This window comes from Ahaetulla prasina, chromosome 5 (genome assembly GCF_028640845.1).
Source record: "Ahaetulla prasina isolate Xishuangbanna chromosome 5, ASM2864084v1, whole genome shotgun sequence".
Classification (NCBI taxonomy): Eukaryota; Metazoa; Chordata; class Lepidosauria; order Squamata; family Colubridae; genus Ahaetulla; species Ahaetulla prasina.
The window spans coordinates 67,058,276-67,085,127 of record NC_080543.1 but is presented as its reverse complement, the minus strand read 5'-3'; the positions used below and the strand labels follow the sequence as shown (position 1 = coordinate 67,085,127).

The following is a 26,852-nucleotide window of genomic DNA, read 5'->3' as shown; positions in this document are numbered from 1 at the left end:
AGCGTCGTTTTGAGGGTAGGAGTTTGAAGACATTCTCATCCAAGAAGCTTCTTCAGCCCTGACTACATAGTGGGGCATGGAAGGATTTATACTCTTTGCAGACAGCTTGTCATTTGCATTCTTTTAGCGGGTTATTAAAGTCATCTGGAGGTTTATCTGTCATCAGGGTCACCTGAGTGGTGCAAATTGGTGTGGACCCTTCTTGGAACTGTTGAAAAGACTGTGTTGTAGATTGGAGATTGATGTCATATCCCTCCCCCTCTGTTAAGAGACAGCTGTTCAATTTTGAAATAAATGGTCTCTTTAACTCCTTTTAAATTAGCGATGCTCTCTGTCCAAAATATGGACTTTGTTGTCTTGCATTTAAAAGACACAGGCCACAGTGTGGCCTGTGTCTTTTAAATGCAAATAGACCGCTGAATCTAGTCCTGATGTGTTTGTTCTCCTATGTTGTGCCATGCATTTATGAAATGGTTGTTTTGTTTCCCCAATGTACACAATCTGCACATGGCTTACTGCACTGTACTACATATGCCACGTTGCTCAGTTTGTCTGGTGTTTTATCCTTGGGGAGGATAAGCTTCTGCCTTAGTATATTCTTGGGTTTGAAGTGTGTACGTATGTTATATTGGCTGAAGATCTTCCTGAGCTTTTCCAATATGCCTGCTGTTAAAAGTGGGGTCAGAGTGAGGAGGAAGGACACAGCATGGTGCAGTATAATAGTTTATTTCTGCAGTTTAAAAAGCAAGCAGCAGACACATTGGCAGCTCCTTTTAAACCTCCCCCCCCCAGCTGTCCAGCACTTCAGCCATTCACATCAGTCCACTCTCCTGCCTTGGAGCCTGGACCAATGAGGAGGAAGTTGTACGTCATGACTTCTCCCTCATTAATATTCAACACCTGCAACATACAGAATGACAATGTTGCTTCATTTACCGTTCTCGTCATTATCTGTTACAGAGAAGCTCCTGTAGGGTCCTTTTTTATTTTATTAAAAAGTTTTACAAAGTTTTTGCAAATTCTCCCTCCACCCCTCCCTCAATCTCTCTCCCTCCCACCTCTCCTCTTTCCCCAATCCCCCCACCCCCACCCCCGGACTTCCCGGAGCAAAATACAGGGTATAACATTTAACAATCATAAACTAGACTACACTAACTATCCATAGGCTCCCTCCCTCCCTTGGAACCTTAACTCCTGCAGCATATGCAGCCATACCTCTTTTTGGCAACAGAGAATCGTTGCCTATTGGCTGTGACGTTGACTGTGAGAGAAAGTTGCGGACTCTTGGTAATACTTTTTTTTTATTTGCATTTATATCTCGCCCTTCTCCGAAGACTCAGGGCAGCTTACACTATGTCAAGCAATAGTCTTCATCCATTTGTATATTATATACAAAGTCAACTTATTGCCCCCAACAATCTGGGTCCTCATTTTAACTCATAGAATCATCTATTGTAATGTCCTTCCTGTTAAAGACTACTTCAGCTTTAATTGCAATAATACAAGAGCAACCAATAGATTTAAATTTAATGTCAATGGCTTTAATCTAGATTGCAGAAAATATGACTTCTGTAACAGAATCATCAGTGTTTGGAATACTTTACCTGACTCTATGGTCTCTTCCCATAATCCTAAAAACTTTATCCTAAAACTTTCTACTATTGACCTTACCCCATTCCTAAGGGGACCATAAGGGGCGTGCATAAGCGCACAAACGTGCCTACCGTTCCTGTCCTATTGTTTTTCTTTTCTTCTTCCTATATATATATATATGCTTATACCTCCTAATATTTACTCATATATATGTTTATATACTATATAACCTTTCTGTATGATACTTACATATATTGTTGTGACAAAATAAATAAATTAAATAAATAAAATAAAATTTTATCTACCTTATAAAGGATGGAAGGCTGAGTCAACCTTGGGCCTAGTGGGGCTTGAACCTGCAGTAATTGCAAGCAGCTGCTGTTAATAACAGACTGTCTTACTAGTCTGAGCCACAGAGGCTCAGACTGCCTTTTTACTTGCTGTTCGTGTGTTCCTTTTGCCTGTTAGTCGTTAATAAAGAGTTATTGCTTTACTGTCAAGCCTCCATTCCTTCCTTCATTCCTTGAGTGAAGCAATTCCCTTTTTATATAAAAAAAAAGAATAGAAGCAAAAATATAAATATAAAATATAAAATAGTACAAAATGTAAATCAGACCATCAGATGCTCCAATTTTACATGGATCTTTCTGCCTGGAGCTCCACATGATCCAAAATATATGAATCCCCAAAACAGAAGCAACCTGTTCCAAGAACATTATGCATCTATTTTCCACTTGAGATTTCAGAATTTTTTATCAGTGCAATTAAATAGCAGCCTTGGAAACCATTTAATATCAACAGTGGCAGATCACAATTGTACTCCCTATTTTTTCAGTCCTCGTTATCTCCTCTATTACCATTAAAACAGCACCCCCTTGTTCCGTAAACATACTGCATGTGCAGAAACGGGGAAAACGTATTTGTTGACGCTGCTTGTCAGTCTGGACTCCGGCCCCCTTTTTCTGTCATTGTCTTATATTATCTTTGAAGTCTCCCCCACTTCCATCCCGTATCCTTCTGCAAAGTGGGGAGTGCATGCAACTAGCTTTCCTTGCGAGTCGCCTTCCTTCGAATCTCACTGCGCTTCCGGAGCTGAGCCAGCAGGAGGCTCTACTGGGTCCCTCTTCCAGAAGGACAAGAAGATGATCTGCGCCAGGACTGGGACGGCGGATCCGTAGGTTATTTTACAGGCATCCATCCTTTTCGGTGGCAACTCGTTTTTGTTTTTTCCTTTCTCGAGTTAGAGCTGAAAGACTCTCCCGACGTTCAACTGGGGATGGCCGTGAAGGCTTCTTTTGCGAGCACGCAGAGGTGCAGAAAGATAAACCGGCACCGTGACGGCAGTAGCAGCAGCAACAGCAGCAGTCACCGCCGTGGGAAAGGTAAGCGAGGACTGACTTCATGGTGTGTTAACTTGGCTCTCCTCCGGCCGGTTTTCCACCATTGGAGGACTATGAATGTCGCCCCGCTTGTCCTTCACAAGCCCGGACGGTGCAAGTTGACGGTGCCTCGCCAGTCCAGGGCAAAAATGAGATAGCTGATTTGGAACAAGCAAGTAACCTGTGAGCACCTTTCATAATCTCCAGACTGTTTCCACCTTTTCTTTAAGAATTTTACAATTGGCCTTTCGAAACGCAGGAGGGTCGATGTCGACGCTTCCATTTTATTCTTGTGTTTTTCTTTTCTTCCACGTAGCGAGGGAAAAGTGTGCTCTGCAAGGGGGAGGCGAGGACTTGGAGTGATTCTGTGCGGGAAGGTGAAGATGCTTGCCTTCAATTGAGAACAACTGAAAACAAGTTTACTTTTCGCCCTCGCCATCTTTGCAAACCAAGTTTGCTTCGGGCAGTTCTGATTTAAGACAGAAAAGGAGAGCGTAGATGCCTATTAAACATCGTCCGTGGTGAATATTAGGATCACTTTGGAAACAAGGATGGAATGTGGTTATCTTCATCACCCAGTTATAATTCTTGTTTCAATCTGTCAAGATATGTTTATCAACATTTTATTCATTTGCAAAGATATCCATTTCTTCCCAAAACTGATCCTGTTGAATTCAATAGCTGTTTTGTTCAGACAGTGGAGCAGGAATTGTAGGTTGGCTCTTCAAAAGGGTTTAATATGTGATTAATTACATTCCTTTTGACCATGCTACTTATCTCCCCCAGCCCCAGTCTCTCCTTGACACTTTCACCTGCATACTGAATTTGGAAAGTAAACTGTGCAGATGAGTCCTTTGCAGTGATAAAATCTAAAAGCTCAACACTGAAAGAAAATCTCCTCCTGAGCACTAAAACAAAAATGGTGTACCCTTGCTAGGCTTTTTGGTTTGTTTCTGAAAACTGAAGTGCCTGGAGCTGTAGCATAGAAACTGTACTATGACAGAATTAATTGACATGCCAAAAAGAATTTTTCCCTTTGCATTTGTATTTGTATTTGCATTTGCATTTGTATTACTCAATGAATTACTCATTGCATTAATTGCCTTTGAAATTCAAATTGCCTTTGAAATTCCTGAGACTTCAGAATGGAGACTTCTTAGCCTTCTGCAAAATATCAGTGCAGATGTTACTGAATAAACAGGGAATTTCAAAGAAAATATTAACAGTCCAATTTTATAGGCATTTATTAAAAGAAAGACTCAGTATTTTCTGTACTGTCTAATCCCATGAAAGGATGCTCAGAAGGCAGCCAACAAGTAACATTAATTTATGTGTACATATATGAATCACCTAAGTAAATTTTCATTTAAGGTAGGAATTTGAAACAGTGGACTGTGTGTGCCCTATCAAGGGCTAAAGTCCAAAAATGGGAAAGTCATGTTTTATTTTGGAAGGAAGGTTATAAAGGGTAAAATGGGTACTTCAAATTTCTGGAAGACTTAAAGGGTCCTTTGGCCCTTTCCAGAATTTTAATTAATGCAGCAAATTTTGAAAAAAAAAAGTGATAGCCCACTAATATGGAGCGTGAGGGGACATAAAGGAGATGTTGAATTGCTAGTCCTCAGGTCAGCATTTTTAATTCCAAATTTTTGATTTTTGAAAGCAGTTTGCCATTGCTTTCTTGCTTAGGGCTAAGAGAGACTGCTCCAAGGTCGCCCAACCGGCTTTGTCACTCAACTGGACTAGAACTAGAACTCATGGTCTCCCAGTTTCTAGCTTGGTGCTTTAACCATCATACTAAATGGGCTCAAAAGTTACATAAAACCAAGTACTTTTTATACTGGATAATATCTTATTCAATAATAACTATAATATCTATAATATCTTATAATGGATAATATCTTATCTTATGAATTGCATTCATGTGTGTTTATGCATTTTTAGATTTCAATCCAGTCTGAATGTTTTACAAAATCTTCTGAGAAACAATGTTAAATTTTGTCTGCTTATTTAGATAAGATACTACTTATCTAGTAGCCTATTTTATGCAGACCTTGGAGCATTTGTTTTATGCAGATGAAGGAAAAGGTTTATTTTTATTTATTTATTTATTGAATTTATATTTCCACCAATTCGCCCATGGTGACTCAAGGCGGCTTACAGAATATAAAACCACATTTAAAACAATAAAACTAATAAAAATCAAATAAACAATATAGTATAATATAATAAAATCACCCCCTGCCCCGGCAACAGCATATCACAAGAGCCATTTAATGGGCTCCACCCCGCTCTGGGTTCCCCAGGCCCACTGGCAGAATCAGGTCTTCAGTGCCTTCCAGAAGAGTATTAGAGTGGGGGCTATTCTAATCTCTGGAGGAATGATGTTCCAGAGAGAGGGAGCCACCATGAAGAAAGTGCTCCTACCAGGTGTATCTCCCTCAGGGATGGGACTTGCAGCATTCCCTGCCTCCCCGCTCTGATGGGTTGGGTAGATGTGACTGGCAAGAGACAGTCCCTCAGATAACCTGGTCCCAAGCCATGAAGAGCTTTAAAGATGACAACTAGCACCTTGAATTGCACCTGGAAGCAAATCAGCAGTCAATGTAGCTCCCACAGGAGAAGTGATATGTGTGCACACTGGGGTCTGCACAAAACCATGTGGACTGCTACATTTTGCACCAACTGAAGCTTCTGGATGCTCTTCAAGTAGAGCGAGTTGAAATAGTCCCCATGTAGAGTGAGTTGCAATAGTCAAGACGGGAAGTGACTAGGGCATGAGTGACTGTGAGTAGGGACTGTTGGTCCAGGAAAGGACATAACTGGTGCACAACCCACAGTTGTGCAAAGGCCCTCCTAGCCAGGACTGCCACCTGCTTCGAGCAGGAGTTGTGAGTCCATGAAAACCCCTAGATAATGCATAGGGTCCATTGGGGTAGTGCCACCTCATCCAAGACCAAAGATGGCAATTCTGCCTGATTATATTAGTATCATAATTTAAAAGTCTAGTGGTTATGGCATCAGGCTGGAAACCAGGAAACTTTGAGTTTTAGTGCTGCTTTAGGCATGGCTGGGTGACTTTGGGCCAGTCACTGTCTCTTAGGCCAATCCACATCACAGGGTTGTTGTGAGGAAAATAGGAAGGAGCAGTGATGGGATTCAGCCAGTTCGCACCACTTCGGGGGAACCAGTTGTTAATATTCTGAGCAGTTTGGTGAACTGGTTGTTGGAGGAAATCATTAGGGCAGAGAACCGGTTGTTAAATTATTTGAATCCCACCACTGGGAAGGAGTATTGTGTACTCCTTGACCACTATGAGTTACTTATAAAGTAATAAAGGTGGGATAAAAATCTAATGAATAAATAATTCAAAATACATGATTAATATGAAGTAATGGTAACTTGAGTACTTAAACAATTAGATGGAGTATGTTAAGGTTTGTATCTGGTAAAATTTGTAAGCTTCAGATAGCTTGAATAGATATTTTACATCTGCAGCATATAATCAAGAAGATAATATCAACCTTTTTAAATCTCTGAAATACCCCTTGCAGGGTTTCCAGTTTTATGATGGTAAAGAAGGTTATATAGATGGGGAATCTTGCATGTTACAGTATCTTTTGCTATTCAGAGTGGGCATACGCACACATTAGTGGTGGCTGGGTCCTCCCTGACTTAAGGGAGGGCCTCCCAGTTTCCAGGGGTACTTCTCATGAAACTTTTTTATTAAGTGTTCTGCTTTCATATCCCTTGCCTTCACCCATCTAGCCTCTGTTAATGGATACCCTTTCCACAGGACCAGTTATTGAAGTTTACCTTTATGTAGCCTGGAATCCAGGACCCTCTTGCCTTCTTGGTTTCCCCCTCCAGCAGCACTATTGGAGCTAGAGCTAACTTTGCTAGTGGCCTTAGTTCTGACCCTACCACTGGCTTGAGCAGACTATAGTGGAACACTGGGTGCACTTTCCCTAACAAACATGGTGTCAGGCCTGGAAACCATACTAGACTTTAGGGTTCCAGACGCTGCCACATTTTTCCCCTGAGGGGAAGAAGGGGGGCTGAGGGGTATGTTAACATTCTTCAAGCGGTCAAGGTGGGATGGTGTTCACATCTGCAGGAAGAGTGGCAAGAAGATATTCGAATGAACTGGGAGAACGTGGGACCATGTGACCATCAAAGGGGTCAGGGGGGTGGGACTCTTGGGGTTTGTATAACTGGGAAAAGAATCCGGAAATTCAGTTTTGGAATTTCACTCATCGTGTGCCAGTTTCCTCATGCTAGTAAAGAACTCTGGAAAACAATGGCTTCTGAGTTTTTTTTATTGCAGAAGAGGTTTTTCTGGAACCTTGACATTATTCCAAAACTCCTAACTTTCTTTTGCTAACGGTACCCTCTCCTCTGCTCAGAGGGGGCCCGTTAGGGGGGTGCTGGGCCCCAGCCTCCGCAACCTCCACAGCGGTGCAAAGACCCAGCGAAGATGGAAGAGCAGCAAGCTGAAGGCGTGGAAGTAGCACAGAAGCTTGACGATTTAGTTGAAATCACCTACTTCCCATCGGAAGATATGACTCAAAAACCCGAAGTGGTAGAGCCTGTTTGTCAGCTTGGAGCACGGCCCAAAGACTCCAATTCATGGGTAAGCTGTCGTTCGGGAGAAAACATTTCCCTGGGGCGGAATGGAGAGCCCCCTCCCTCTTCTCAACCTCGCTGGAGGACAGTAAAACCCGGAGAATTGGGAGAGTCACTGGATTGGGACCTGAGAAACCCCCTGAAATCCCAGTCCCTATTAGACCTCCCTGAAACTTTTGAGTGTTTAGAAGTGAGGCCTCGTATAAGCTCAGCTCACCCACCTCGAGAGCCTTTAGCTCAGCCTAAATTCACCTTCCCTCCCACCAGAGAGGGAGAAATTACTGAAGCTCAAAGCCGTTCTGATGAATGCCGGAGGACCTCCCTTCCCTCCTTCAGACGGCAGGGAGTTCAGGCAGCACCAGGGACTTGGGGGGAATCGCAACTCCCCCCTCCAATTGACTTTTCCCGCCAACAGAGGCCTACGCTGCCTCCAGCTGCTTCTATTTCTCCTGGTTGGGCATTTTATCCTGGACAAGGGTGGATCCAGTACCAATGGCAACCAGCCAGTTCAGCACTTTCTTTCCTGGGGGCCCCAGGCCGAGTTTTGCCTCGTCAGCTGAAGCATTTCAAGGACTTCCTTCTCAGCAGCCAGGGGGAATTCCACCCCCCTTCACAACTCAGCAACCAGCCACAACAGCAACGGCCGTCCCCCAAATCCCTCTTCAACCGCAAGCAGGCCAGCTAAACCCACCTGCACCCCCTCACCCAGCCCCTCCCCCTTTCAAACCAACCTTTGATGGGAATCCACACCACCTGGCTTACTTTCTCAGCAGAATTGAGGCTTACGTTGAACAATATAGACATCAATACCCATCAGAAAGAAGCCTAATCAACGCCATCTCAGATGGTATGAACGTGGGGCTAGCCTCAGAATGGATAGCTCAACTACACAATGAACGTGCACCAGAACTAAACGATGTTCACGGATTCATGGCACTGCTTCGCAACCGGTTTCAAGATGATGACTTAATTGCAGAATGTGAAACCACCTTAAAAACGATGAAGCAAGGTAACAAACCTCTAAAACAATTTGTATTGGATTTCAGAAGGATTGCTGGCAATCTTAGACATTGGCCAGAACGCATCGTCCTCCACTACTTCAAAGAGGCGATTGATCAAAACATCAGAAAAGCCTGCTCCACCAGAGGAATCCCAGAACAACTAAATGACTGGTACAATGTGTCCATCGCTCTGGACAGAGAATTCAACCCCCTCCAAAGCCAATCACCAACTACAACTCCACAACGACCACCTACAAGACCCTCCCTCTTAAGACCAACCACACCCTCCACCTTTCAGTCTTCAACAATAATCAAATGCTACCGTTGTGGAAAACTAGGACATCGGGCGTCAGTTTGCCTAACCCCAACACCCCTCCCACAGTATCGCCCACCAACTGCTACCCAACCACGCAGACCCCCTCGAAGGAATCCGAATACCAGTCGCTTTGCGAGACAAGCCATAAACCTACCTACTGACCTCCCGTCATCTGATTCACCTCCTGACGACTCAAACCAAGCAGAAAATGACCCAATGGTGAGTGCACCCATTCCTCCATTTGCTATCAAAGTAAACTTAGTAATTCCAGGGGGAGGGGCCAAAAAAGATTTAGAGGCTATTGTGGACACAGGATGCACCAGATGCCTAATTTCAACCTCTACGGTCGCCCAACTCCGTATAAAAACATTTCCCTTAAAACACCCAATTAAATTCCACCATGTAGATGGAACCTTGATTGGTGGCGTTCCAGCGACCCAAATCACACAACTGGTTCGCTTAGAAATTGGAGCCCATCATGAACTTATAAGATTCATAGTAATTCCCAAGATGTCAGAATCCATCATCCTGGGTTTAGCTTGGCTGGACAAATGGGAACCCACAATCAAATGGGAGGATGGATTCAGGAAAATTATATGGACTTTCAGACCCTTAGACCCAATTCCCTGGATCCAAATAAAACTTTTGTGGTCCAAGCTGATGCAAGTGATGTAGCAGTAGCCGCTGTCTTATTACAACGGAATACCGACAACAATCTAATGCCCTGCACGTACGTGTCTAAGAAACTGACGGACACTGAACGCAGATGGGCAGTTTGGGAAAAGGAAGCCTTTGCAGTGCGCTGGGCACTCCTCTCCTGGAGACACTTCCTTGAAGGGGGAAAAGAACCATTCGAGGTGTGGACCAACCACAAAAACCTCGAATACTTGAAAACCCCTCGAAAGCTTTCTCCCAAACAAGTTCGATGGGCTCAGTTTTTCAAACGGTTCCATTTCACCCTCAAATACATCCCTGGCGACCAAAATCTACTGGCTGATGCCCTATCTAGGAAACCACAATTTGACAGCCAACGCGAAGAGGTAATACATGCGATGATTCCCGATAGTGAACCGGCCAGCCAAGCACTTACTCGACCGCAATCACGCCATAGTACTAACATCCCACCAAATAAACTACTAGCGGAATTAAAATCAGCACTCACTGACGATGCTTGGTTTAAAGAAAACTTGCCACACCTCACCTTAAGGGATGGGATACCCTGGAAAGGAACCAAGATTTATGTACCCGTCGCTATGCGGCTGCCTATACTACAGAGAAGACACGACTCTCGCCTAGGAGGTTACTTTGGATTTTTAAAAACTCTCCACTTGGCTAGAAGACAATTCTGGTGGCCAAAAATGAAATCAGATGTCGAAGACTATGTCCGGAGCTGTGCTACTGCGCCACCATGAAGTCCAGACCAGGGAAACCCCCTGGACTCCTACAACCCGTAGCCGAACCCACCAGACCCTGGGAAGAGATTGCCATGGATTCTATTGTTGAACTCCCACCTAGTGGGGGAAATACAGTGATATGGACCGTAGTAGACTTGTTCTCTAAACAGGCCCACTTCACTGCGTGCAGTGGATTGCCATCGGCGAGAAAATTAGCAAAGCTCTTCGTCAAACACATCTACAGACTGCATGGAGATAAAAGGATAATATCCGACAGGGGTGTTCAATTCACAGCCAAGTTCTGGAGGGAGTTCCTACGGTCCATTGGGTTGTCTCAAGGGCTTAGTTCTGGGTTCCATCCGGAGACCAATGGAGCGGCTGAAAAATTGAACTCGATGGTAGAACAATACATACAGTGTTATGTAAATTACCAACAAGAAAACTGGTCAGATTTGTTACCATTTGCAGAAGTCGCATATAATAATGCTGTACACAACAGCACGGGGTTAACCCTTTTTCAAGTAACCACCGGCATGGACTTCGTTCCAATGCCTGAACTCCCTATGCAACCCCCCACTTCCGTTTCCCTAACGGATTGGATGAATTCGTTGAAAAAAGGTTGGGAGAATACAAAAAAGGCCTTAGCTGTGACAGCTCGGAATTACAAAGCCCAAGCTGACAAACACCATTCCCTTCAACCCCCTTTTCGCATTGGAGATAAAGTCTTTTTATCTACTAAGTATCTGAGGTTGAGAATACCCAGCAGAAAATTCGGTCCAAAATTTTTGGGTCCTTTCCCCATTGTAAAAATTATTAATCCCGTTATCGTCCAACTCAAGCTCCCTCGAATGTTGGGGAAAATACACCTGGTATTCCATACCAGCTTATTAAAACCTGCTAGACAGTCTGGTCTGAGACCTCAACCTGCCGCTCCCCCACCACCCTTGATAATCCAAGGTGAAACCCACTATGAAATCAAGAAAATCCTTGACTCTAGACTATACAGAGGTCAATTACAATATTTAGTCCACTGGAAGGGATATCCATTATCTGAATCTACTTGGGTCAAAAGTTGGAAAGTAAATGCGGACAATTTGATTAAACAATTTCACGACACTTTCCCTGACAAACCTAAAAAACCTCTTGGAGAGGGGAGGGGGGTAGAAGGGAAGTGTGGACCACTGACACTCTTCTTTATCAACTCTTTGTTTTCTTTCCTAGGATATAGCTTCTTTTCCAAGGGGGGACGCCTGTCAGGCCTGGAAACCATACTAGACTTTAGGGTTCCAGACGCTGCCACATTTTTCCCCTGAGGGGAAGAAGGGGGGCTGAGGGGTATGTTAACATTCTTCAAGCGGTCAAGGTCGGATGGTGTTCACATCTGCAGGAAGAGTGGCAAGAAGATATTCGAATGAACTGGGAGAACGTGGGACCATGTGACCATCAAAGGGGTCAGGGGGGTGGGACTCTTGGGGTTTGTATAACTGGGAAAAGAATCCGGAAATTCAGTTTTGGAATTTCACTCATCGTGTGCCAGTTTCCTCATGCTAGTAAAGAACTCTGGAAAACAATGGCTTCTGAGTTTTTTTTATTGCAGAAGAGGTTTTTCTGGAATCTTGACACATGGCAGTTTCAATTCTACTGCCACTGGGTTTATTATTTTTACTATTGGGAAAGATCCTATGAACTTCAGACCCATCTTCTTACACAGTAATTTCAATTTCAGGTAGTCCTCGAGGTATGAACCTAATGGAGCCTGCCCATTAGGTTTGTAAGTCAAAAAAATTGTCAAATAAATCAGGTTCAATTTTACAAATTTTTTAAATCAAATTCATTAGTTGAATCAAGTGGCTCATTAAATGAATGATCTGACTTACTTCCTGTCCAGTACAGCCAAAGGAAGAACTAAATGGCCTCCAAGCAGACTCACAGAACTCTCTGCAGTTTAAAAAAAAACCCATTTGCTGCTAACCAGCTCAATCTTTTTCAGACAGCTGCTTGGAGGGGGGGTGGGGAAGTAATTTACAGAACTCTCCAATTGCAGTTGCTTTAAAAAAAACACCTGCCACTAATTACGGTAGCTTAAGAGTCTCCAGCCAGCTACCCAGAGCTGGCTGGAGAAGGGGAGATTTACAGAACTCTTGGCTTGCAATAGTAACAGAGATGGAAGGGCTCTTGAGGTCATCTAGTCTAACCCACTGCTCTCACAAGAGTATTTCTGATAAATGCCTATCCAGTCTCTTTTTTAAAAATCTCCAGTGATGGGGGACCTACAACTTTGGAAGCGCCCCAGCAGGCAATTACAGTCTTCCACTCATCACCCTCTTTGATTCTCACTCAGTAGTACACCTCCCTCAAGTCTAGCTTGGTGAAAACCTTCATTTTGGCCAAATGGCCCAACATGTCCTTCATTAAGGAGAGTGGGTACATGTTCTCCATGCATACCCTCCATGCATACCCTTGATGCCCTTAAAATTCACACATAGCTTCAGTGACCTGTCCTTTTTCTCCTTGAACAGTACAGGAATTGCTACCCAGAACTTGGCCAGCTGGATGAAACTCCTGGCCAGATTCTTATCAGTGCAGTTTCTCAACTCCTCCAACTCTTTTGGGGTCATAGAATACATCTTCAATCTGGGAAGTTTCGCCCCTGGCAGGATCTCTATTGCACAGGCAGTAGGGCGGTGGGGGAGTGGGTAGGACATTGCATTCCTCTTTGCTGAACACCCCCCTCAGGTCTCGATACTCTAGGGGGATGAGCTAGGCCTCTGGCTGCTGCTCTGAGGCCTCTTTCAGCTGCTCACCTCCTCTGGCCTCCTCAGTCTGCCATTCAGCCTCTCCCCCACAAGTCCCCAATGTGGAAAGGAGGGGAGTCCCCTCTTCATGCCCATTATCTTCTCTCTTTTCTGCCACCATATGTTTGGGGCCCATTTTGATAGCCAGGACATCCCCAGGATCACTGCCTCTTTCATTTTCGGCACTGTTATGAACCAGATGATCTCCCAGTGCTCGCCTATCTCTAATTGTACAAGCTTGGTCAGGTGTGTCGTGGGGGAGCTTCCTATTAGGGACCCATCCACCTGTTTGAACCTCATGGACTGGGACAGCTTCCTCACTTGTATTCCTAGTTTCAGCACTGTGGACAGGTTCATTAAGAATCAGATGGGGGGGGGGGATGGCCAGCATCACAGCGGTACAATGTGGATTCCGGGGCTCCAGGAAAACGCCAATATCCCAGCTGAATAGGAGATCCCTAGTGGATCATAGCTGTCCTGTAGAGACAGTGAAGAAGGGAGGAACAGGCTGGTGCGAACAGGGAAGATGCGAGTTCCCTGGCGTGCCGGCATTAGCCTCCAACCCAGTGGCAAGGGAAGACAGCCATTAGGAGCTGTCAAAAGCCAGGGCAGCCACACAGAAGAAAGGAACATGAGTGGTGATTGAATGGAGTATTGTTACCAGGTGAGTGATTGGCCAACTCACAGGTAAGAAGGAAACATTTTAAAGCTTAGAAGAAGTCCCAACTCGAAATTAGCAGCTAATTGGCACGTGGAAATTTAAAGTGAAGGAAAACAAAAAGCAAAGAGGAATTTTAAGATCAAACCCCTAAAAGGAATACCTACCATCTGGATTTAAAATTGGATTTGGAAGAAGTTAAAAATAATAAAAGAAGAAGAAAATTGAGGAAAAGCATTTTTTACTAAAAAAAGGATTTAATTGAGGAAGAGGAAGTAATTATCTTTGTGGATTAACAACTGACATTTTGTTGCCAGGGGATTTGTGAATTGGAGAGAGTCATCTGCTGGTGGGAAGAAAGCATCGCATTGATTAGACTACCATGGGAAACAACCGGAGGAGTTTTTGTTTAAACATCTGGAGTACAATTGCAAAAAGGAGTGGAAAGAACAAAGATTTAAATTGGAACAGCTTAAATGAACATTTGAACTGGGCATTATTTGGAAAGAAAAAAGAGACATTACATGGACTTGAATTTGAACTATAAATAAGCTAAAATAATAAATTCAAAAATTCTTTCTCTTTAAATTAATAACATGGAGAGTTGGGAGTATGAGTATGAGGAATTAAGGGAGATGCTTCAAATGGTGCGAGAATTGTTTAAAGGTAATAAAGAATGGAGGACTGGTTAAAACGTAAAAGAAAAGAGGAAAAAAATATGAGTGAGAAACAAGAGGAACAAGAATACAATGTTGAAGAAATAATTGAAGTTAAAAATATAGATGATTGCACTGAGATTGACAGTGACAGATTAAAAATGGATAGGGGGAAATATCTTTCAAAAAAGAAGAGAAGAGAAGGAAATGGGAAAAGATTGAGGGGGAAAATTAAAAGAGTAAAAAAATAGATGATTACATTGGGATTGACAGTGACAGAATAAAAATGGATAGGGGGAATATCTTTCAAAAAAGAAGAAATGAGAAGGACATGGGAAAAGATTGAGGGGGAAAACTAAAAGAGTAAAAAATATAGATGATTACATTGGGATTGGCAGTGACAGAATAAAAATAGGGAAAAGTATCTCTCAAAAAAGAAGAGAAGAGGAGAAAATGGGAAAAAATTGAGGGGGAAAATCAAAACAGTAAAAATTAGAGAAAGGAGGTGGAAAGGAAGATATAAGAGAGAGAAAAGAAGAAAAGAGAATGGGAGAAAGGGAGGAAAATATTAAGAAATGGAATTTTGGAGAGGCTGAAAGAAATGGTGAAAAGGGAAAGAAGAATGGATAGCAGAAAGGAAATTAAAATATTAATAGGTTGATTTAAGGGAAGGATATTAGTAATAGGAACTGTATGTAAGAAGTAAATTAGAAGAAATATGTAGATTATTATAAAAGAGAAGTAAGTAAGGATGAAATGAAGTGTATGTAAGAAGCAAAAGAAGAAGTAATATACTGTTTAATGTAAAATGGAGAAGTAGATGAAATGTGAAAGATAAAATAGGTTATATGTTTTGTTGTCTAAGGATGTATGGATTGGAGAGAATTATAATGGATGGTAAAGAAATATGTTTTGGAAGAAGTATACTGTTTAAGAAAAATAGACCAGCAGACGAAATGTGAAAGATAGAATGGTTGATGGATGAAAATAATTGAAAGTGAGATATAAAATTGAACAAAATTGAAATGTTAGTAAATGATGTATACTAATGAAAGAGCAAACTAACTATTGAACTGGGAATAAGAATTTAAAGAAAATAAGAGGTGGAAGGTTGAATTAACTAAAAGATTGTAAGATAAAAATGGAATAAGTTGACAATAATTAAAAATATATGAGGGGAATTCTGAGAAATGGAAAAATCGGGGTTGTCTGGACACCATAGTGAAAAATATTGAATTGAAAATGAATACAGCAATAGAGAGATATAAAAAGGAGGAGAGAGACAGAAGAAAGAGAGAAGGAGAGAGAAGAAAAGAAGAAAAGGAAGAGGAGAGGAAGAAAAGGTGGAGAAATAAGAGTAGGAGAGAAGGTTAGTTAGGGATGAAGAAAGGAGGAGGGGGAGAAAGGAAGGGGAAATAGAGAAGGAGTAGTAGAGGAGAGAAGAAAGTAGGAAGGAAAAAAGAGGGGGGGGGAGAGGAAGAGAAAGAGAAGGAAGCTTGCTGTAAAATGAAAAAAATGAAGTAAAAGAAAGGCAACCCCGAACATGTTTGAATATATCAAGATAAAAACTGAACTATTTAAAAAATAATAAAAGAGAATATATTTCATTAAAAATGGAGAGATTAGAACTGGAGGGCGAAAGATGTGGTCTACATAAATAAGCATAGAAATATTAAGATATGATAAAGAATATGGAAAAAAAAACATTTTGGCAGAAATTGTAACTAAGTAAAATGTATTTGGATATATTAAGTTGTAAAAGATATGATATAGCCAATACTCTGTTCATAAAATATGTGGGTGTGTGCGAGGGGAAAAAAATCAATAAAAATTGATTCAAAAAAAAAAAAAGGATCAGATGCAGCCCATGTCTATGAGTGCCTTCAGTTCTGCGTGGGATCCTGACTTGGGCACTACAATCCTCACCAGGATAGAGAAGAGGCGGACAGCTCCACTTATCATCAGGTCACCCTCTCCCTTATCTTTGCTCTCATAAGGGGCCAGCTGCTGGGCTCCCTCATCCAGAATTCCCTCTTCTTTGCTATGAGGGAAGGAGAACTCTATGGCCTGGTGTGCTGCGCTCGACCTCTCTCTTCCCTTTTGTTGCAACTTTTTGGCTCGGTGGAAGTGGGGGGGGCTCTTGGTGGGGGAGCAGGTGCCAAACATTCGGCTGCCCTATGGCCCTGCTGGCCACACTGGAAGCATAGGACGGCTCTGCAGGCTGGGGCCACCAGGGGAGTGGCCACCAGAACAGATGTGAACCTTCATCCCATTAGGTGTCGTTCTTCTCTCTGGCTCTGCCTCCATCTCTGCGACCTTCCCTGAGTCTTCTCCGTCATCCTTTTTTTTTTTGTAAAGTTTTTTTATTTTTTACACACAAACAACAACATACAATACATCTTTTCTGAACAAAATATCGGCCAGGTACATGTTCACATCCTATTAGGTCTTTTCCAACACTTCTTACATGCTTTCATCAATATATTTTTTCTCATTTTTATTTCCCTATTTGCATTTCTCTTAAAAGTCTAGTCTTACCCTACACCCCCAATTTTAATCTTTTATCAAATTATCCCTCTTTTCCCCCTTTTTTCTATTCCCATTAATGTTAAACCCTTATGTTCCCATTTACTAATTATATTCTTTTCTATATTCTACTTAACATCAACACCAATCATATTTTTACATTTCAATGACAATTTATAAATTGTTAACCATAATCCAAAAAAAAAAAAAATTAAAAACAAGAACTCAATTTTTCTTCATATTAACATTATCAGTAATACATCCATAATAACCTTCAAATATTTTTTCTCATTTTAAAGAATCTATTTATATACTTCAAATCTCCTTAATATTTCAACCCATGATTTATTTTAATTCTTTTTTATTTTCCCCTTTTTTCTCTTTCTCCTTTTTTTCTTTTTTCCTCTTAAAATTCTTTACTCTCCTTGCTTGTTTTGTATTTCTATCTACTCTCCTTTTCTTCCCTTCCCCCATTTTTAGCTTTTCTCTACTGATCTCTAGGTGATCCTTTGACTTTACATTTTTTCCTTCCCTTTTTTCCTTGTTTCTTCTTCCCCTCCCTATTTTTTTTACCCTTCTTGTTTTCAATTTTCCCATTTACTCTCCTCATTCCCCTTTTAAAATTTTCTTTTTTATTGCTGCCACTTCCAATGTAATGTTCTAACTTCTTTGTGCTATTTCCCTTTTTATTTTCCTCCTTTTTATAAATCCCTTCATCTCTCCCCTTAGATTCATTTAATGTTTCACAATCATTTAATAATTCATCATCAGTATTTTTCCTTTGTCCTCCAACACTCTCTCTTGCTTCATGGTTTTTTTTTTGTTTGCTATAAGTTCCGGTGCAGCTCTTAATTCTTCTGGTTCCTGCTTTTCATAAGGTCTTGTAATTATTTCTTTTATTTCTTGCTTTAAAGTCATATGCATCTTTTTCATTATCTCGATTATACCCTGCGCCATTCTTTATTTTCGGGGTTGTATTTCTTGTTTTATTATCAAAGTCAAACAGCTTGCTGGCAAAATCCTCTCTTTTGGTTCTCACCAGCATCTCTCCAGTAGAGGAATTTTCCAAAACTAATGTTAGTCAGTGTAGTTTTTTCTTCCACTTGAGGGTGTCTCTTTCCAATCCACAGTTTTAATCAACAATTAACGAAGGTATCCATTTTGTTTCTTTTGCTTAGAGCTGCACTTTGCTTTGCTTTAACTTTTAACTTGTTCCAATTAGTTCCATTTAAAGTCTATGTCCCAGTTTAATTAGTCCCAATTCATAGAGGAAGAAAAAAAAAATCAGAGAAATTTCATCATGTTGTGATTTCAAATCCCCCAGTTTTTTCCCTTTTTATATTCTAGCAACAGGGTTTAAAAGTCTCCAAATTTTCCAACTTTATTTAAGGGTTTCCTTATTTTTTTCTTTCTTTTTGAGGGGTCTCCACTTCAATTTTAAAAGCCAAATTTCCTTTGATTCTTTGGGTATGTGCTTCCATTTCTTTTATTTTACTGTGTTTACGATCCTTCTTCGTTTAGCTGCTATTCCACCGCCAAATTTTTTTTTTCAAATGTCAAAGTATTTTCTTGTGAGTTGGTAATTACTCACCCGACTTCAATATTCTGTCCAAATCACTGCTCCTGCTCAAAAACTTGGTCCAGTTGCCCCAGCTTGGCTGCCATAGCCCCCACCCCTGCTGCTGAGTCGAAGAGCTTTCCTCTGACCTCCAAGGAACTTGCCAGTTCCTCTTGGTTGTCTGAGGTACCTCTCCTCTTTCACTATCCCTACAGGACAGTTCTGGTCCGAAGACCCCTCAAACGATGGTTTGTCAGCCCGGGAATTCGCAGAGCTAGGCTTTCCCCCATCTGTATTGCCACGATGCTTCCAGTTGAATCCTCCGTCCTCTTGAAGGTGATCAGGTAGGCAGCTGGGGCTTAGGACCCCTGAGGGTTTGTTTGCTAGTTAAAGCTTGAGAAGTGAGAGCTGGTTTACTGGAACTATTGTCAAGGTTCCAAGTGATGAACCCAATGAGTCAGCACTCCAAGACTTTTCGTTTCCTTAAAGAACTGCTTTATTGAGTACATCATTTCAGCATGGATGAATTTAAAATTAGCTCTGGCTATTTCCTGCACTTTCAGTACAATTAAAGATCAGAAAGCTCCCTACCTCCTTGTCACAGGTGACATTGTCCAATTAGGTGTTCTGGCATCTACTCAGTAACCTCTTTTAGCACCTGTTGGGATGATCTTGGTTCCCACAAGATAGGAAGTTATTGATGTCTGGTCTGACATTCCAAAGCTCCCCCCTCCCACCAAAGTGTGTCAAGCTGAGAAATGGAGAAAATTGGCTATGATGGGCCTAATCCATTTCAGAATTGACAGCAATATTGAAGGCAAACTCTGCCCACAGCCTGCAGTTCGATCCTGACCAGCTCAAGGTTGACTCACAATAACTTAGCATTCCATCCTTCCAAGGTCACTAAAATGAGGACCCAGATTGTTGGAGACAGTATGCTGACTATAAACCACTTACAGAGGGCTGTAAAGCACTATGAAATGGTACGTAAGTCTTATTGCTATTGCTATTGCCAGGACTGAAATCTGTTAAGAAGTTACATAGTACTTTTCTTTATGTTCTCATACTGGCTGGGGAATTCTGACAATTGAAGTCTATACATTTGGAAGTTGCCAAGGTTAAGAAACACTGTTACAGCAGGCTTTCGGGGGATTTCAGTGACTGGAAACAAAGGAATTTGAGACAGGTTAGGAATTGTCAGTAGTTTCCATCTAAAGGATAGGTAGAGAGCATAATTCATTAGCAGGGAAAGATTTATAGCAATGGCTGAATACTGTTTACAGAATATAGATGTGACACTATACAGATTGATATTTACCAATTGTTAAAGCAAATTTCTGTTTTGGAAGAATGGGAGGGAAAGAGGAATATACAATTTTTGCAGCAACATCTTTTTCTTAGCTTAATACTGAAATAGGCATCTCTTTTGGTATTCTCATAAAAAATAATCTTGAAAAGCAGTATCCTGCTTTGGGTGTTCTATACCATAACAGCATTTTGGTCATAGACCAGCATAAAATACACTAAGGAAAATTATATTCATTTCAGTAATTCCATGAAACTTATACGTGATAAAATATAACTAGAAGCTAGGATTGCTAATACAATATTATAATTTAAACAAAATATATCTATAACATTCTTAATACTAAAACCTAAGACTAAAAGGGGACTTCTGAAGGGCAGAAAAAAGTTGTAAAAAAAGAAATAAAAGAATTCTTATCACTGACCATTACTCTTCATTAGTTGTTTGTGAATTTGAATTGCTGCTAGGCAAACTCTAGTTGTATTGTATGTGATACATGGTTCCTTATTTGAGAGAAGAAAATCAAGAAGAAAACTTTCATAAATTATAATATGTATCAATAAAGAATGAATGAAAGCTTATTGACTACATTGGTATTAGTGTAAAAACACATAAGTGATAGTTTGAATACATGGACAGGTTATCATGGTTATGGAGACTGATAAATGTCTCATTAAGAATTGGGGGAGGATAATAATATCAAGCCTGGATATGAGAAGGGATCTTTACTGTACAAGGGAAACCAAAGGAATTATGTGCCCACTTCATATCTGGAAAAAATTATATGCGTTCTAATATGGGCTGGAATATGGGTAATCTCACTGTGGAATTCTGTATTGAGGAGCTTTTCTCTAATGATTCTTTTAGCCTGAATGTTTGCTCAAATAGGTAAGTGTGGCCAGAATTGCTTGTTGCCATGAAGAGTGAATTTGGTCTATTGGGACTAGTAGACTCGGTCCTGATGATAAAAAGTAGCATTTGAGCCAATGTGTTATTATTGTATTAACAGTCATGCTATCACCTCCACTTTTTGTTGCCTTGTATCTCTTTGGACATACAGAATTCTGGGAGTTGAAGTCTATACATCTTAGAGTGGTCAAGGTTAAGAAACATTGATCTGAAAAAAATTGCAAAATCTTTGTATGATTTTATATGATTTATAGTGAGGGAATGGTCCCATCTGAGCACCATATTACAACATTGGGGCTAAAGGTTTTACTATAAAAAGTTTCAGAGTTGCTTGTATGCATTCCCTTCCCTTGGTCCAAAAAATAAAATAAAGCATAATAATTGCTATGCTCTTTTATCCTTATCAACTGACACAATAGATGTGCATATAGTGACCAGATTTTAACATTGGTAAAGTAGGACACCATTGACCGGGGGGGGGGTGTTTCCTAAATTTTTTAGTACCGGTTCTGTGGGCGTGGCTTATTTTGGGGTGTGGCTTGGTGGTCATGTGACTGGGTGGGCGTGGCTAGCTGCTTATGTGACTGGGTGGCCCTGGCTATGGGCATAGAAACTACTCAGAGGGCTAAAAAAAGTAATTTCTGACCGGTCCTCGCACTTATGACCATCCTCACATTTATGCCCATTGCAGCATTTTTAACAACAATGTCACTTATTTCACAACTGCTTCTCTTCACCACGGTTACAAGATAGGGTGCAAAATGTAAAATGTGACGACAGTTGTAGGTGTGAGGACCAGTCAAAAGTGTGAGGACAGGTCAAAAATAACTTTTTCAGTCCTCCGAGTAGTCCCTAAGCACAAAATGCTGCAACAGGGATAAATGATGACTGGTCATAAGTGTGAGGACTGGTCAAAAGTGCAAGAACCTGTCAGAAATCACTTTTTTCAGCCGTCTGGGTAGTCCCTATGCACAGTAATTCTCTACTATATATTTCAGGTATAATCCCCAACAGAAAAACTTCTGGCTTAAAATCTATATGTTTTTTAATCATTTTCTCCAACCATGTGTGTATTTTAGTCCAATATCTTTTAGCTTCAACGTATGTCCACCACATATGGTGTATGATCCAGGTATCTGATGACACTTCCAACATTTTTCGGATTTGTACTTGAACATTCTGGCAATTCTTGTCGGGGATAGATGCCACCTGTAAAACATCTTATACAAATTCTCCTTGTATGCTGTAGACATTGCCATTTTATAATTATATGTCCATAATTTCTGCCATACCTCTAGATCTATCCCATGACCAAAATTCTTCCCCCAGGCAATCATTGTCTCTTTTACTTGTTCTTCTTCCAATTTAACCTCTAATAAATATCCATACAATTTCCTAATTAAGTTATCATCAGTACCTGTTAAAATCTTATCAAAACTAGTTAAGTTATTATAGAAGCCTTCTGTTTTGGAATCTTTATCATATCTTGAGTGCAATTTGCAAGTAAGAAAACCAATTCATTTTTATGCCTGCTACTTCTAGTTCTTGCTTAGTTTTTAACTCACCCTTTTCATTCAACAATTCACTGTATCTAACAATTTGTTCCTTTCTAAAGTATCCAATTTTCTATGCCAATTATTTTCAGATGTTTGATGTCACTTTCTGTGAGCTTCCAGTCAGATATGAAGCAAGCAGAAGCCCCAAAATTCTTCACAGCCATGGTTTTCCTTTAAATAACTACAGACTGTCCATTTCCAAAGGTTGATTCCTGAACCTCCTTAGCTCTTAGTTTAGTGCATCCAGGGTTTGTGAGACCAAATTGAGCGTGTTCAAACTCCATGAGCATGTTTCTCCATTTCTCCTATACGGAAATACAATATTCTGTCTTTTTAATATTTCTAAAATATTTCATTCTTCTAAGAGAGGGGTGGGTGCTAACTTTCTACAATGCTATGGAAATCTGTTGTATAATAATAATTTTTAACTTTAATGTCAAAATGGAAACAACTTAAAGGGTCATGTTGAGGATGGTATAAATCATGCCACTGAATAATTTAAATTTAAACAATACTGTGCAGTGACATGCTTCATTAATGTTAATCTGACATATTAAACATCAATAATGTTAGCAAAGTAACTTCTCTCTTGCCTCATTATATCAATGACTTTGTATCTGGCAGACTTTGTATCTGACAGAGAATACAAAGAATGCACTTCTTTTCATCCATGATGTCTTTTAAAGTACTTTAAAAGAAAAAAATTCCTTCTCTAAAAGATTAGGAAGAGACTGGCAGTCTGTATCCTAGCTTCATAACTAGAACTGAAGAGTTCTAGAAAACACAAGCATTCTATAGAGTCCAAAAAAATACCTTTGGAAGCAATTATTTTTATCTTGGATGCAAGCTAATTTATTGAAAGGTTTACAACTACCGTATCCATATTAAAATTAAAACTTTTATTGCTCTTTTTTAAATCAAGTTTTTATTATTCTTTTTTAGAATAGAATAGAATAGAATAGAATAGAATAGAATAGAATAGAATAGAATAGAATAGAATAGAATAGAACTTTTTATTGGCCAAGTGTGACTAGACACACAAGGAACTTGTCTTGGTGCATATGCTCTCAGTGTACATAAAAGAAAAGATACGTTCATCAAGAATTCTAAGGTACAACACTTAATGATAGTCATAGGGTACAAATAAGCAATCAGGAAACAATATCAATATAAATCATAAGGATACAAGCAACAAAGTTACAGTCATACAGTCGTAAGTAAAAGGAGATGGGTGATGGGAACTATGAGAAGATTAATAGTAGTGTAGATTTAGTAAATAGTTTGACAGTGTTGAGGGAATTATTTGTTTAGCAGAATGATGGCGTTCAGGAAAAAACTGTTCTTGTGTCTAGTTGCTCTGGTGTGCAGTGCTCTAGCATCGTTTTGAGGGTAGGAGTTGAAACAGTTTATGTCCAGGATGTGAGGGGTCTGTAAATATTTTCACAGCCCCCTTTTTGACTCGTGTAGTATACAGGTCCTCAATGGAAGGTAGGTCGGTAGCAATTGTTTTTTCTGCAGTTCTAATTATCCTCTGAAGTCTGTGTCTGTCTTGTTGGGTTGCAGAACCAAGCCAGACAGTTATAGAGGTGCAGATGACAGTCTCAATAATTCCTCTGTAGAACTGTATCAGCAGCTCCTTGGGCAGTTTGAGCTTTCTGAGTTGACACAGAAAAAACATTCTTTAAATTTATTCATATCATTATGTGAATGGCGCAATGTTTGAGTATCATACATTTAAATACATATAAACATATTCCTAATTATTACATTCCATTTTCCTTATTTCATATTATTTACTCCTACCTTTTACACAAAATTTTAATTTTCATATAAATATTAACTACTATGCAATAACATCTAAACCGATGTGCTTTAGCATCCATATTATCTTCTGTTATAGTTTCAATAAAAAAAATACGAAATTGTTTTCTTTTCTCCTGTACACCATATTTCACCCATTTTTACAACATCCCTCTCCTTTCTCCTCCCTCTCTTCTCTAGTCCCCTCTCCTTCTCTCTACTTCCCTCCTTTCTTCTCCTTTCCTTCCCTTTTTCCTCTCCTTCTCCTGTTCCCTCTTCTTCTCTGCTTCTACCTCCTTCCCTTTCTATTCTTCTCCTCCCCTCCCCTCCCCTCTCTATTTATTTATTTATTTATTTATTATTAATTAGATTTTTATACCGCCCTTCTCCCGAAGGACTCAGGGCGGTTCACAGTCATAATAAAATAGAACAATATACAAATAAAACCAAAATTAAAAAACTTATTATATATAGGCTGAGATATAAAACAACATACTCTACCCTTACTCTTTCTCCCCTCCACTCCTACTCCCTTCCACTCCACTCCATTTCCCTATCTCTTTTCGTTGTTGCATATAATATTCCCAATACCTATAGTATCTGGTATATTTTCCAATTAATATCTCTTTCAACTATAACCATACAGCTTCTTTAAATTACATTCAAAAATCAAAGAAACAGACTTCATCATTTACACATATATTATTAATGATAATAATCATAATTATACTATCATCATAATATTAATTAATCTTTGTTAATAATTTTATACACATCATCATTCTAGTCACATATATATATGCAACTTCAATATTATTCTTTTAATACTAACATCACTTTATTAATCAAACAGCATACCGTCTAAATATCAGTTTCTTACATCCTCACATTTCAAGCTTACCACTATTTTCATTCTTTGTGTTTATTTTTCATATTTCTTTTCCTAATTTATTTGACTTTGTGATACATTGCTTTAAACCCTTCCATTCTAAACTTCCACTAATATTTTTCTTTTCCCAATCCATATTATTATATTCAAAGACATGATACTTTGTTTTATCATTCATATTCTTATTCTCTAACTGTTCCTTTCTATATATTTTAAAATTTATTTAATACACATAAATATATCTACTTTCACTTATCTACACGATAATCATATTTTATACACTTTTAATAATACCATCATTCAACCATATCATTCTAATATTAATACAATTATTACCATATAATCATAACATATCTTTAACTCTTTTTCTCCCCTTAACCATTATCTCTTATCCATATTCCTTCCTTTAATCCTACCTTTTTTCTAATATTAATACAATTATTACCATATAATCATAACATATCCTTAACTGTTTTTCTCCCCTTAACCATTATCTCTTATCCACATTCCTTCCTTTTTTTTAACTTGTCTCTCCTGTTTTCCTCTTAAGTCTTTCATTCCAGCTACTTTGAGGTTTATATTCTGAATCCATAATTTAATTTTTCCTCCTTGCCCTGTCTTTCCCCACTGTTTAATTTGAGAGCTTTCTGTTCTAAATCCTATCATTTCCCACCCCCAAGCCTCTTCTTGTTCCTCCCATTTCTTTTTTAAATCTTTTAAAGTGTTTCCCCCATTTTAATTCCTCAATTCTTATTAATTTTAATAGTGTCTCCTTGTTGTTATCTTCTATTTGCTGGTTTCTCAGTTCTAATTCTCCTTCTATTCCAGTTGATATTTCCATTTTTTCCTTCTTGTCCTGATCTTTGCTTTTCATCTCTTGTATACAATTTTCCAGTCTTCTATCTATACAATCCAATATTTCCACCATGTCCTTGTGCAGTTCCAGGATAAGGTCCTTAATGTCTTTGTTATTTTGAGTTACTAACTCCATTTCATTTAGGCATCCTCAATCATCCATTCAGAAACCAGACCTCCTATTCAAGTTTACATGTCTCATCAATGTCCAATCAAATCAGTTAGTCACTTTAGGGATCCTCCATTCCTCAAGTCGTTTTTGTATATTCAGTAGTATTTAGGTGTCCAGACACCAATTCATTTTTTTTAATATTCCAGTCTCCAGTGGTTAGAAGGTAAATATACATAGTTCAATAATTATTTCCTTCCATTTCAATATTTGCTTCCGAGTCACAAAAATTTACTATCATCAGCAGATAACGCTCTTTACTTCACTTTGTTTCCTCTCTGCTCTTATTGTGGCTGCTGCCCTTCTACTTTTATTTTGACACACCCAGTTTATTTCTCTTGTTTAGTTTATCTTATAGCTCTGTTATTTGAAGAAAAGGTAGGTTTTTAGTTCCAGAATTTTAATATGCTTTCTTAATATCATGCCTTTTATTTTGGGGATTCCATTTCCCACTTGATTTTCTTTTTAAACAGATAGTTACTTCTTTAAATTTTCAATATACTTTTTCCCCACAATAATTGTACACCACTGTAGCAAATTGTTCTAAAAGGCATTTCCCTTAAATTTTTTGTAAATCTGCTGTAAATCTTTTCTTACCCAGATGAAACATCATTCGGCATTTCTCTACTCCTGCACAAAATTTTGATTCAGTAGTACATGATAAACTACTCCTCAAACTAAAATCCTACGGCATTTTGGGACCTCTTCTCAATTGGATAAATGCCTTCCTGTCAAACAGACAACAAGTGGTCAAAATTGGTAACGCTATATCAAATCCTGTTCCTGTCAAAAGTGGCGTTCCCCAAGGTAGTGTTCTTGGTCCAACGGTCTTCATACTATACATAAATGATCTCTGTGACCTCATC

At 39.6% G+C, this 26,852-nt stretch overlaps 1 protein-coding gene across 5 annotated transcripts in view; it reads left to right on the top strand.

Annotated features, from left to right (window-relative positions):
* The first annotated feature begins 2,704 nt into the window (after positions 1-2,704).
* The window catches only part of SYTL5 (synaptotagmin like 5), a 187,050-nt gene continuing 162,902 nt past the window's right edge, over positions 2,705-26,852 (top strand). For 3 of the 5 annotated variants that reach the window (XM_058184452.1, XM_058184447.1, XM_058184445.1), the window contains exon 1: positions 2,706-2,975. The gene's annotated coding sequence lies outside the window, so the exon portion shown is untranslated. Of the gene's footprint in view, positions 2,976-26,852 lie in introns of all 5 variants that reach the window. The other 2 variants (XM_058184449.1, XM_058184448.1) reach the window with 1 other exon arrangement.